Source organism: Artibeus jamaicensis, unplaced genomic scaffold, assembly GCF_021234435.1.
Source record: "Artibeus jamaicensis isolate MK-2021 breed Jamaican fruit bat unplaced genomic scaffold, CSHL_Jam_final contig_456, whole genome shotgun sequence".
Lineage (NCBI taxonomy): Eukaryota > Metazoa > Chordata > Mammalia > Chiroptera > Phyllostomidae > Artibeus > Artibeus jamaicensis.
The window spans coordinates 2647030-2660604 of NW_026521839.1; positions in this window are offsets into that span (position 1 = coordinate 2647030).

Consider the following 13575-nt stretch of genomic DNA (forward strand, 5'->3'; position numbering starts at 1 on the left):
GGTTCAATTTTGAGAAATATTACAGTGATTTACAGTTCAGTCATTTCTTTAGAGTGAAATCATTTATAGTGAAAAATGATGCAAGTTTATATTACATTAGAGTTGTCATCGATACTATTTTGAGAAAACTGCTCAAAGAATCATAGAAGCTGAGGATCTGGAGGGACCTCAAATTTTATCTAGCCTAATCATAGTTGGAAATTTATGTCTGTTGCTCTGATTAAGATGCTGAACACTTAATACATCAAGCTGGAAATTTTCTAGGCATGATCTTTGCTGAAGAAAGAGAAACCATGAAGAGAATGAGTTGCTAGGAAATCAATGGCAAGTAAGGAAAACAAGTTGAGAGATTGAAAAATAAATTCAAGTACTTCACTTTTTTTTCACCCAGGCTTTAAGACCAATAGAAATAAATATTCAAATGGTGCTGGATTAGATGAGATTTGAGGACCCTTTAGACCTGAAAGTTCTGTGATGATACTAAAGCCTTTGATGAAGGCCGATGATGATGTTATTTGTTATCGATGAAAAAACCCAGCATGAAAACTCATGAAGCTGAGAGGGTGGAAAAATGATGTGTAAAGACCTCACATTGGTGTGTGAATTCAGCTAGGAAAGCACCTGGGGTATATTTGAACCAACTGAATTTGGGTGACTAGTAGGCTGAATAGTGGCCTCCCAAATATGCCATATCCTATTCCAAAACCTGTGAAAGTTACCGTATGTGGAAAACAGGACTTTGCACATGTAAGTAAGAATCTTGAGATGGGCAGTTATCCTGGATTAACCTGGTAGGTACAAGGGGACCACTGGGGGACTCAGAGTCAGAAGAGAAGGTGATGTGAGGAAGGAATCAGAGGTTGGTGTGATGAGCTCTGAAGATGAAGGGGTCACAAACTAAGGAATGCACGTTGCTGCTAGAAGCTGAAAAGGCAAGGAGCAGATCCTGCTCTCAGAGCCTCCAGAAGGAATTGGCGCTGCGGACACCTTGGTGTTAGTCCAGTGAAACTGATCATGGACTTCCAATCTCCAGAGCTTTGCAAGAGTAAATTGGTGTTTGCTTGCATAGGTTTGTACCCTTCCTTTTGATCAATAACATACCATCATCACCCAGACCAAAAACATCGTGTCACCTTTGGCAACTCTCCTGGCTCCTCTCTTATTTAATTCATTAACAAGTACTCTCTGCTCTCACTGTTCTGTTCAAGTTAAGGTCCCAGAAACCTTACTGCAAAGGTATTGGTCTCCTAATGATTCTGAATTTCAGTCTCCAATGCTTGACTCTGTCTTCCCAGATAAATATTCCTAGAGAAATGCCCCTTCTAATCATGCCATCCCACTGCCCTCCTTTGTCAACCACTGCAAGTAAAAACTCTTCATGCTCTCCTCCCTCTTCCCACTTTACTTCCCCACCCTCCCTCATTCCTTATTCTTACTCTGCCTTCCCATCTAGGATACTTGATGGTCTGCAGCAAACCTTGTGTCCCTACCTGTGTGTATTTGTTCACACACAGGTTCACCATTTGAATATTTATTTCTATTGGTCTTAAAGCCTGTGTGTATTTGTTCTCTGCTAGAAAATTCTCCTTTCTGAGCACCATCCCTGCATGCTGAAATATTGCCCATGAAAGACAGGGTTAGAAGTTACCGTAGTTTTAAAGTATGTCCACTGATTCTTTAACATGTCTTCCTTTTCTCCTGAATGTGGGTTAGACAAAGTGACTCACTTCAAATGAAGAGTATGGTGGAAGTGACGCTGTATGACTAGATCATAAAAAGCATTGCAACTTCTCTCTCTCTCTCTCTTCCCCACTCCTCTCTCTCTCCTCTCTCACTGCTTTCTCTAGTGAAGCTAGCTGCCATATTGTGAGGACATTGTATGAAGCAATTCTCTGGACAGGCCTACATGGCAAGGAACTGCGGCCTCCTTCCATGAGAGGGCGCCATTGTAAAAATGGACCTTCCAGTCCTGGCAGGCCCTCCCATTGCGGTGGCCCCAGCAGACACCTTGACTAAAATTGTGTGAGAGGCCTGAGCCAGGACCATCCAGCCAAGCTGCTCCCAAAGTCCTAAACTACAGAGACTGTGACATAACGGTTTGTTTTTAAAGCCACTAAGTGTTAGGATAATTTGTAATGCAGCAATGGATAATTATTGCAGTAATCGATTGTTTTTAACATTTATTTCAATAAATAAATGTTGGATTCAAACCTAGGGACCAGGGATGCAGAAGTGAACTTACAAATCTGGTTTTTGCTCTTATGCTAATTACAGTCTGTCAAATAATTATCTAATTGCCATTGTGTTCAGGTCCATAAGGTAGAAGAGAGCCAGGCCGTGGGAGCATTAACAAGTCTGCCCTAGCAGAGTAGAGACTTCCAAGCACTGCAGAGCCAGCATCCCCAGGAACAGTCCAGACCTTAGGAGAGGACCAGCAACAGTCGAGTCTGAGGCTGGGAAGGAGGGCTGTAGATCCAGCTGCCTAGACTGGAATACAGTCTCTGGCTCTTACTAATTTCATGACTTTCGGGCAACTGTTTTACCTTTCAGACCCTCAGTTTTTTTTTTTATCTGAATATAGTCATAATAATAGTGTATCCTCACAGGTTTCTGAAAGGAATAAATGAACTAATACATGTGCCTGGCACATTGTATACACTCAGTTAAAATTAGCTATGTGTTTCTATTTTGAGTTTCTCCATCTTGGCCTATTACTCTCTAAGTCAATGGAATCAGCCTATCACTCTTAAGTCCCAGCCCCATCTCTCCACAAAAGAGAAGTGTGAGTACTGTGTCATAACCCTGAGCCTTAAGCATTCATCTTCTCAGAACATAACTTTTGTTCTGAGAATTGACCTGGGATTGAGGGTTTTAGGGTGATAGAAGCAGGAGGGCACCTATGAAGTCCTCAGAGAAGCTCTTATCACAGAGAATCAGGTACAAACCTACACAATCAAACACCCCAAATGATTTGTCTACAGACTTACACTATTAGTACAACCTCTGATCTAATACAACTCAGATGTCTAATATGACAGAAGCCTTTCCTCAATATCCGACTAAAAGCATTTTCCTGTCAACATTGGCCTCTAAATGCTTATGATATGCTTGTCATGAGGTGCAATGTAATAGGGGAAAAAGGGAAAGGAATTGGTTGCAAACACTTTGGCCTTATACAAATAAACTAAGATTTTATAGAGATATATCCAGGCGAGATTAAATTCAGAAGAGCCTAGATGCACCATGCAAATAGCATGATGATAAACTGCACATTTCTTAACCCACAAACCAAAAATGCTTGTGAAATATTTTGAACTAATAGTGAATATATGTAGCTAAGCTACAAAATAAAATAAACAGTAGATGGTGAAAAAATCTACCAACATCTATCTCGGTGTTGTGTAAACCAAGTATTTGATTTCAGTTGAGCTTAAACGTTCTTTCCTATGCATCCCTCGGCCTATGCCTACTCCACAATTCAAATGTCTTTATCAGAAAAGCATAAACTGAAGGAAAACAGAAGCTCACCTAGTACTCTGTGCTGCTATGCAACTTCCAGATGAACCTTCATAACTCATACAACTGCAGCATAACCGACAGGCTATTATAGGCGTGTCTGGCACCAGAGAGAGTTGACAAAACAGGTGCCGAGACCATTAGATGCACCGGAGTGTTAGCTACAATGAACCACAGCACCAAACATGGCATGCAAAAGGCACATATTTTGTTAGCTCACTCACTATTTTGTTAGCTCACTCACATTCTCTTTCAGAAATTAGAGATCTTACTTTGACCAGGCTATAAGGATCAAGTGGAACTAAAGGTTGTCAAGAATTCTCAAATTGTTGTGGCCATTCTGCCCAACTTTATGTGCATGGCACACTCAGAGGAGCCCTGAGATTAATTCCCAAATTAAAAATCGGTCTCAATGAGTCCCAGTAAAATGCAAGACTTTAACCCATGCTCCCTGAGCTAACTGCAACATTTGGTGCAGATTTTTTAAATCCACGGTCATGTGGAAGTTTGTTGTTGGGTACCAAGTACACTGGATTCTGGCAAGATGTTACTTTCCTTGTCTGATTCACCAGGCTTGTATTAGCTAAGACTTTTTTCCTCAAGAGAGAGTCTAGTTGGCTTCAATAAGAATGAAGGATTTATGTTGAGGACGTGGGCTTGACTGACAACCCAGGTCAAGAGGCAGCCATTTCTTGAAAGAACTAGAACCAGGAAGCCAGGTCCCATTCTCCTCCTAACCCTAGCAGTGAATGATAGTGCTTGGCCAATACGCAGTTTGTCCAACAATTGGAGAGCCAGCGTCACTGCACCCCGTCAGTGCATCAGCCCAGCCCCTGCTGGCCAATGCCTCCCCTTCCTGGTCTAACAACTGCTGGTGGAGGCCCTTGTCTGAGCTCAGAAAGGACTGAGCACGTCTCCCTCCTCAGAAGTCTGAGTTTCAGCCCCGGGCCCCTCCTCCAAGCTCCTAAATTTTAACAATTCTAGCCTCTTCCTTTTGTTCTTCTAGCCATGGGGGTGATAGCTGCCTCCTGCAGCTGCGACCTTCAAGTTCATATTCTCTCATTCTCTCTCTCTCTCTCTCCATAGTTAACAACTGTATACCAACTTAACAATTTTTTAAATCATTTTTATTCAAATTACTGGTGGGTTTTCTGTCTCCTCATTGGACCCTGACTGCTATTGGTGTGAATCATTGAACTACCTGATTTCTGCAGTCCTACTAGCTTTAATTTTTTCTAATATCAAAATGCGCTTTGGTAAATCACAAGTATTACACAGATCTAGTAAGGGTAGTTGACCATTTATGACAAGCCTGTGAATACAGGTTTCCTTTTGTTATTTCTTTTTAATCCTATAAGGCATGTAATGTGATTGTTCTGATTTTGCCGAGGAAGTACCTGGGTTCGAGGAAATTGTATAACCTTTGCGATGCAGAAGGCTAGTGAAAGATAGAGCCCAGTGTGCATTTCCGGCCCTTCCCCTGGCTCCTTTCTATTCACACGCACAGCACGCACGGCACGCACGGCACGCACGGCACGCACAGCACGCACAGCACGCACAGCATGGCCTGCCACAGCAGCGCCCTCAAACTGTAAGCACAAGCAGAGTTTTATTTAGCTTTCTGTGTCAAATGTGGTCCCTGGCATAGAAGATCCACAAGGAATGTCTGTTGAATGGAAGTTTGAAACTTGGAGAAATTGGTTCATGTGATTTGAAAAGACCGGGTGAGTGACGGAGAGAAGTCAAGCCCTAGAGCTGTGTGGGGAAGCCAGTGGAAACGGCTGTCAAGGCAGTTGCAGGACTTGTCATCTCAATGGCGTGTCTGCGCGCCCAGGGAAGGGGAGTTCAGCGCAAGACGTTCTGTGTGCAGAATCCGAGTGAGTGCTCAGAGACTGCTGTTGACCCTGGAGGGGTTATCTTCATCTAAATTAGAATAAAAGTCACTCCTGTGACCATAAAGGTGCAAGAGGTCTGAGGTTCGAACACAAAACTGAATCTGGTATTAAATCAAGGACACAAAACTTGCCTAATCCACATGTAATTTTTTTGTCATAAGATGTCCTCATACTTTAAAAGTGTTGGTCTGCTTTTTGGAAAGATTTTATTTATTTATTTTTAGAGGGAAGAGAAAGAGAGAGAGAAATATCGATGTGTGATTGCCTCTCACACATCCCCTACTGGCAACGTGGCCTGCAACCCAGGCATGTGCCCTAACTGGGCATCAAACCTGAGGCCCTTGGGTTCCCACGCAGGCTGGCACTCAATCCACTGAGCAACACTAGTTTACTTTTACATGGCTACACAGGGGACCCCAGTGGTTCTATCTTTATGGGGAAATAAACTCTTATTTTTAGAAAGCAACAGCAGACAGTTACCCTGACTGCAGCGACATTGGCCAGAACCCTTCTAATGAAGAATTACCCAGAAATTTCACCCAGTTATGACGTACCGTTTCTCTTGAGAAAAATACAACAATCTTCCTATTTGGATGGCTTTACTTTTTCCACACTGGTATGTTGGTATGACAGAAATTTAAATATTTCAAATTAAAACACCAGGATACATTAATTTGTCCTGCTTTGCAGTGAAAATGTTCTATAATTTTAGGTGCACCAAAATGCTTATTGGCAAATAGAAAGCAGAAGAATTCGTTCAAATAATTTTAGAACCTTCCATATTGAAGCACTTGGGAAATTATTTTGCCTTTCCTCATGTACCCATTTGTTTGTTATTAACAAATGTTGAAGCACTCAGCTGCCCACATATTTTTTGCAGCTGTCTGCTAAAAAAACCCTGAGAATGTTTCAGGGTTCAACTTAGTGTCAAGCTGTTGGAAGTTTTGGCATAAAATGCCACAATCTCTCAAGCCTTGTGTAGGGGATTTTTTTTTTTTGGTGATATTTCAATGCAAACAAGTCACTTTTTATTTTGTTTCATTTTGTTTTGCATCACAAGTACATTATATTTTACTATCCATTAAAATACGACTCTCTAAGAAGAATTGAATGGCCATGAAAATATGAATTCTTCAATTTGAATTACAACAAAAACTTTTCCTTATGAAAATATGTTTCAGTGAACTTACAAAATTTTAGATTGTAGTAAATATTCAAAATTTGTTCCAAATTAAATTAATCTGAAACCCTAAATAATCTGTCTAACAAGCTAGGCCTTGGACATAGAGCAGGAAACATGAAATAATGAAACAAGTTATTATTTTGACAGCTGCCTTTCCAAATGCCACTGATAAAGTTAATGGTTTTCCACAGAAGATTGAAAATTTGCATGTTGAAAATAAAAAATCAGCACATGAAAATTTATAACCATCTGAGATCGCTCCAGCTGGCAAAACTGACTTTAGTTTACATGACACTTTTTAAAATTTTTTTCAATTATAGTTTACATTCAACATTATTTTGTATTAGTTTCAGCATAGTGGTTAGACAATCATATACTTTCAAAGTGTTCCCCTGATATTTCCAGTACCCACCTGACATCATAAATAGTTATTATAATATTATTGATTGTATTTCCTATCCCCAGGACTGTTTTATAACTACCAATCTATACTTCTCAATCCCTGTACCTTTTTCACCCAGTCTCCCAACCCCCTCAGCAACCATCAGTCCATTCTCTGCACTGTCTGTTTCAGTTTCGTTTGTTCATTTATGTTGTTCTTTAGATTTCACATGTAAGTGAAATCACATGGTATTTGTCTTTCTCTGTCTGACTTATTTTACTTAGCATACTACCTTCTAGGTCTATCCATGTTGTTGCAAATGGTATTTCATTATTTTTTATGGCTGAGTAATAGTCCATTGCATATATGTACTACAGCTTTTTCATCTACTTGTCTATTGGTGGGTACTTGGGTTGCTGCCATAGCTTGCTATTGTAAATAATGCTGTAGTGAGCATAGAGGTACATATGGGGTATTCTTTTGAATTAGTGTTTCAGTTTCTTTAGATATATACTCAGAAGTGGAATCACTGGGTCATAAGGCAGTTTCATTTTTAATATTTTGAGAAACCTCCACACTGTGGCTGCACCAATCTACATTCCCACCAATAGTACGTGACACTTTTTTTAAGTAATAAAAAGAAATATGAAGATATGATAGAAAATCTTAAGTGTTCAGTATAATATTTAGAGCTTATTAGCTACCAAAATATATGTTTCAAATAACACTCCTTTAAGTTTTGTGGGAGCAACTTTGCCCACAAAGTCCCCCAGTCCACCACAGATGAAAGTAACACTACCAAGACATGATCTTCTTGGGGAGGAAAGGTGGCTGATCCCTCAAAGGGGAAGGGCCAAGAGCCCCCTGCTCAAGGGGCTTTTATTGGGTTCATTTGCACAAAAATACAGGTAAGGATCAAACAATAGATAGCATTCAAAGAACTACGAGGGCTTATTATCAGGGTCAGATAGCTAAGGAGCCATGAAACTTTAAGGATCAAACTTCTTCCTTGGACCCTTATCATTTAAATGAGAGAATTCTAAACAAAGCAGGTTTCACAGGACTTTTATATATTCTTTCTTATGCCTGATTTACCCCAGATACCTGGCTCTTTCCAGCACAAGGCTGTACCACCTTCCCCATCATAGGTTTTTAGGCTTAAGTGGATTAGAGCCAGGCAGCACTTCTCCCAGACAGAAATGGGGACTCAGGCAATGTCACAATAGCTGGGGGGACAAGGGTCCATTGCTTCCTCTTTGTCGCAGCCCCCCCCCCCCCCCCGAGTCCTTTCATGATGGCCTCCCAAGTGATCGTGTCTGGCCTAGGTTGTTGCCCCTCTCTGAGGGGTCATACCCACCATGGACATCGACCATGCTTTGGGGGCAGGGGAAGAAGCAGAAGCAGCGCTTGCTGCCAAAGACAAGCTTTGTCTCCTGTGGCCTGCATTCCGGAGGTCACTCACTTAGCCATGGGGGGCAGTTACAATTCCTGAAAGCAGGCAGGGCAGTTCCCAACAGAGTTTCAGTTGGTCCCAAACAGCATCTGTGACCTGTATCCCTAAATTCCACAGAAATATAAAATCCACATATTATTTGGTTTTACAATGAATATTTTGCTATTAGGCTATAGTAATGAGCCCAGCTTATTAAAACCATCCTAAACTGTCTGCTTGGAGAAAGAAATGCAATGTGTCAGCCAGTTCTTCCCTTTTCTGCCAACAACCTGGAACACTAGACCGTTAGGAATTACTGCAGTCCCTGTCTGCAGCACGGAGTAATCTGCAGGCCTCCCTAAAACAGCTACTTTAAAGTAACTGTCCAGTATGCTCATTCATAAAACACACACGTTTTGAGGGAACTGTTGCCAATTTCAACAATTAAAGATGGAAGCTATGGAAGCTATGAACCTGCTGAAGGCAAACAAGGTAGTTTTTTTCCTCTTGTTCTTGCCCTTAGCAACTAACTACAAGGGGATATTGTAAGATACCAAAAGTTAGATGCCTAAACTTGTTTGAAGTATTAATTTTTCTGTAAAGTATAATGAAGTACATTAGAATAGTGTGTATGTATATGTACAATGTAAGAATTTCAATATTAACAAGGGCTGGGAGAAATGATCGCTTGGGAGCCTTATAATTCTAACATTGTCTGGTAACTCAAATATCTTGCCATTATTTTTTCTAAAATTGTCAACTGGAAACATGGCGCAATTAGGTAAGCAAATCATTTCTCAGTAAGATGCTGGCTCCTAAACCACTTGTTTAGGAAAAAAATCCCAAATTGCCAGTTTCCTAATTTGATGACCACTGGGTTTCCATTTCACAAAGAGACAAATTGGCCCTTACGTTAGGTCAAATGGCCACATGAATGTATCCTCTCTCCCCCAGCACACACTCCCACACACACGTAACCACAGGCTATGTGTACTTCCTTTACACTGCAGGCTAGGGTTTTATTGGATGACGTTATGATAGCTTTTAACCTGCTGCTGCTGCTTAAATGAAATGGTTTCAGTTTGGTTCTCATTAGTGGCTGGTTTAAAAAATAATTAACACAGAACAAGAAGGAGAGATAGCTTTCAGTAACAATGACAAAAAAAACTATTAATGCACTCAATTCTCTCAATTAAGAGCACAGGCCTCACATATGTGGATTATACTTGTTCATCTTTGTCATTCAGTTTGACACAGGAATCTGTTCCTAAGTTTAATGTGTGCCTGAAATGGGTGAAGGAAAGAAAACAAACCATTTACTGGGTACCCACTGTGAGCCAGGCCTTGCTGGTACTTTTGTATATAGTCTCAGTTCATGAACCACCCAATAACCCTGTGCAATTGGAATTGTAACACGCCTCCACCCCCAATTTTGCCAACAGGGAAACTGAGACTCTGAAACTAAGTGCTTACTTGATAGTGGTAGTAAGTAGCCTGTCTCTGAGGGGTTTGGTTTGGTTTTGTTGTTAAGACAAACTAAACCTGATTCCTGGGCCAGTATTTGTTGGGAAAATACCAAATGGTGCCCAAATTGGTAGGTAGGCAGTGGCATTATGTAGTGTCTAGCAATTGGTCATTACTGCAATTGATAGCTATTGGCATAATTATTTACTTACTGTTTGCTTTCCTGTTTCCTTATCAATTTCATGGGGAAGATATTTGTTCATCACTATATTTCCCTAGCACTTAATAGATGTTCAGGGAATATTTGTTTACTATTGAATGTGCTCTCTTCTGCTAGCTTTCTCTGAGACACCTGCTAAGGAGGTTGACACCACAGTCGTCAGACAGAATGATCATTGATATTCCTGTATACCTCCTAGCAATTTTAATCCTGGGCCTAACCAATGGTCATTATCTTTTAATAGCTAGCTTTTAGCTAATTGCTTTCAAATCAATTTAGGAGGGTTTTCCAAGTAGAACAGTACAATAATATATTTAAGTATTATTGAAACTATATGCCAGGTATTGTAAGAGCTTTACATGTATCATCTTTTTTTCAATTTTTAAAATATATTTTATTGATTATGCTATTTCAGTTGTCCCATTCCTCCCCCCTTTCATTCCTCTCTACCATGTATTGTCTTAATTAATTCTTACAGTGGATATTTTCATTTTTCCCATTTTAAAGGTAAAGAATTCATGGTTCAGAGAGGTTAGGTTACCCTTCCTAGAAGGAAGAACTAGGAAAAATGAGAAGGCCAAAAGCAACAGAAAAACAAGCAGCTGCTCTGGGGGTGTTGGAGAGCCCAGCCCTTCCTGTCTCCCATAGCTGCTTCCAGGAGCCCATGCCCAGAGGGAAGCCCGCTCGGGTTCCTGCACTCTGTCCTGCTTGCTGTTTTGGCCACCAGAGCAACATTCCAGAACACCTCAGGCCATAGAAACTTCCCTTTGTTTCCCCTGCTCCACAACCCGGCACTGGGCCCCACACAAACATATATAAAATAGCCTGTGGAGGACTCAGCCCTATGCTACAAGGCCTATCAGGGGAGGAAGTTCCAGGTTTCCTTCCCTTCACCCCTTGGTCAACCCATATCCACGCACCTACACAAAGAAAGTTCTCTCCCCAATGCTCTTTCTCACCATGGAATAAACAGATGTCTGGAAGGCATGGACCTTGACACCCTGAGGTTCCTGTAGCTCAGCAGGGCTCCTACAACATGTAGGTCTGCTGTCAACACATCTGGTTTTTACTTGTAAAGTACAAACCATCATGTTTATTGCTGCATAGTCAATGCCCCCAAATTTAGTGGCTCATGTTTGAGCCACTAAATTATTATTGTTATTGCTCACGATTCTCTGGATTGACTGGGACTTGCTGCTGTGGCTTTTATGTTGCTCTTTGATTCCCTCATGCAGCTGTAGTCAGATGAGAGCTGGGCTAGAACATCCCAGATGGTTTCATTCATTCCTTTCCATCTTCCCTTTGCCCTTCCTACAAACTTCCTACGTATCCTTCAGGTCCCAGCAGAAGCGTCACTTCCTTCAAGAAGATAGCCATCCCTTCCTTACTCAGGAATGGGTCCTTTGCCTGATACCCTGAGGCTTCTCCTTCAGCATCCTTCCCCCACTGGTAGCACCTGGTTTGTTGTCTATATTCTCTATAGACTCCAGGGGACACCTTCATGACCACTTCATTCATCACTGTGTCCTCACTATCATACACAGCTATCTATAGTCCCATCTATAACCCATGTCCAGTAATTATTTCAAGGAGTAAGCAAATGAGTGAACACTTGGAAGCTGTCTTCTAATGTTGAGAGGTTGTCATGTCTTTTGATTCCCAAATATATTCTCTATTTTCTAGGTTTTATAAAGTAGCTCTACACATAGCAAATGGAAGAAAGAGAGAAGTACTGACTGAATTATCCCAACAGCAACACAAACAAAACATTCCATTTTCAATTATTTACAAATTTCAAATGAAATTGGCTTGTGACTATTATAAGAATTTCTGGTCATTTCCTTCAAGTAATGATTAATTCATTTGATTATAAGAATATGCAGAAAGATAAGAATCCTTACACTTGATAAAGTTGGGGTTTTTTTAAACCTCTTTTGATCCCCGTTAGCAGAGTATTGGGGAAATAAGAAAAATTGTAGTCAAGTCTATGTCTTTGTAGGCTGGGGAAATATTTCTCAATTCTTAAGAAAATAAAGTTTTCCAGCTCCTTGGCTTTGGCAGTTTCAGACTTTGCCTCCAGAAATAGAAAGGAAGTGTTTAATTTTAATTAGCGATACAAATGCTATAATCTGCTTTGGGAGATATGGCTGATAGGGAAACTTGACCTCTGAAACTATTTTGCTTTGATGATCTCAGCCAACCTATTGATTCTTTTCAAGGCTTTTATTCAGAAAAAGCTTGATACAAGAGAAGTCAGGCAGATCAACAGTTGTTCAAACCGCGTGGGAACCCAGGCTTGTGAGTGTCTCTGCTGGAGATGTGAGACCAGCAGACACAGTCTTTAAGTGTTGTTTGTATTGCTGCAGTCTTCTTTTCGGTCCTTATTGCCTCTTAAAACTAAGCTGCTTTTGATTTATTACTTTTTACTTGGACATTTTTACTGCTTATTTACTCCAGTGGGGATTTTCTTTAAACCCTGGCTAGAAAATGCAGTTTAATGCAGTTACAGTGAACTACATACTCAACTTCTCAAAAGCAGTCATTCTGCCTCTCAGTTGAGAATTCATGAAATGCAGAGCTGAGAACCAGAGGCATATGAAGAACCAGAGACATGAAGCCCCAGAACGTCTTACTACCTGACAACTGATATAGAGTTGCCTGTGTTCATCTGCATCTGTATGTGTTTTAGTTTCACAATCTTTACTATTAAGAACACTTTTCCCATGTTCTTTCTTTTCTTCTCTGGGCTTCTTTTCCCTGCCTCTCTAGGATGGATACATTTTTTTCCCTTCTATCCTTTGAGGATAGAGTATAGTCTGTGATTTCATATTTAGTTTTGTGTAATATCTATTGTTATACTTCTACATATATATACACACATATATATATGTATGTATGTATGTATGTATGTAAAGCCTGTTCAGAAGTTTTCTAGCCATGTAATATGAAAAACAAAGACATTTATTGAAGTAGGTACAAGTACAAGAAACGGTGCACAGAGAACAGTGATACCTCAGTCCCCTTCAAAGTAGGCACTCTGGGACCTCATACAGTTCTCCCAATCATAATTAGCCACCCCATTGTATTTTCCTGAATCTCATCAATAGTCTGAAATCTCTTCTCTTTCAAAGGTTATTTTAGTTTGGGGAAAAGCCAGTAGTTTCGGGGCACCAAATCTGGGCTGCAGGGGGACTGAGTCACCTGGGTCATTTGATGTTTCACCAGAAAAACTCTGCAGAAGATGTGATGGGTGAGTGGGTGCATTGTTGTGATGAAGCTGCCAGTCACCAGTTGCCCATAGCTGTGGCCTTCTGAATCATCCCAATACCTTCCACAGAGAAATGTTCAAGCTTAACACAAAATTTGATGCAGGTTTGTTGCTCTACTTGCTCAGTCATTTTGAATGCAATGGTCACCAGTACACATGTTCACTCGACAATGTCAACTTCCACCACTGACTAGTACAGGGAAGTCATCATTGTT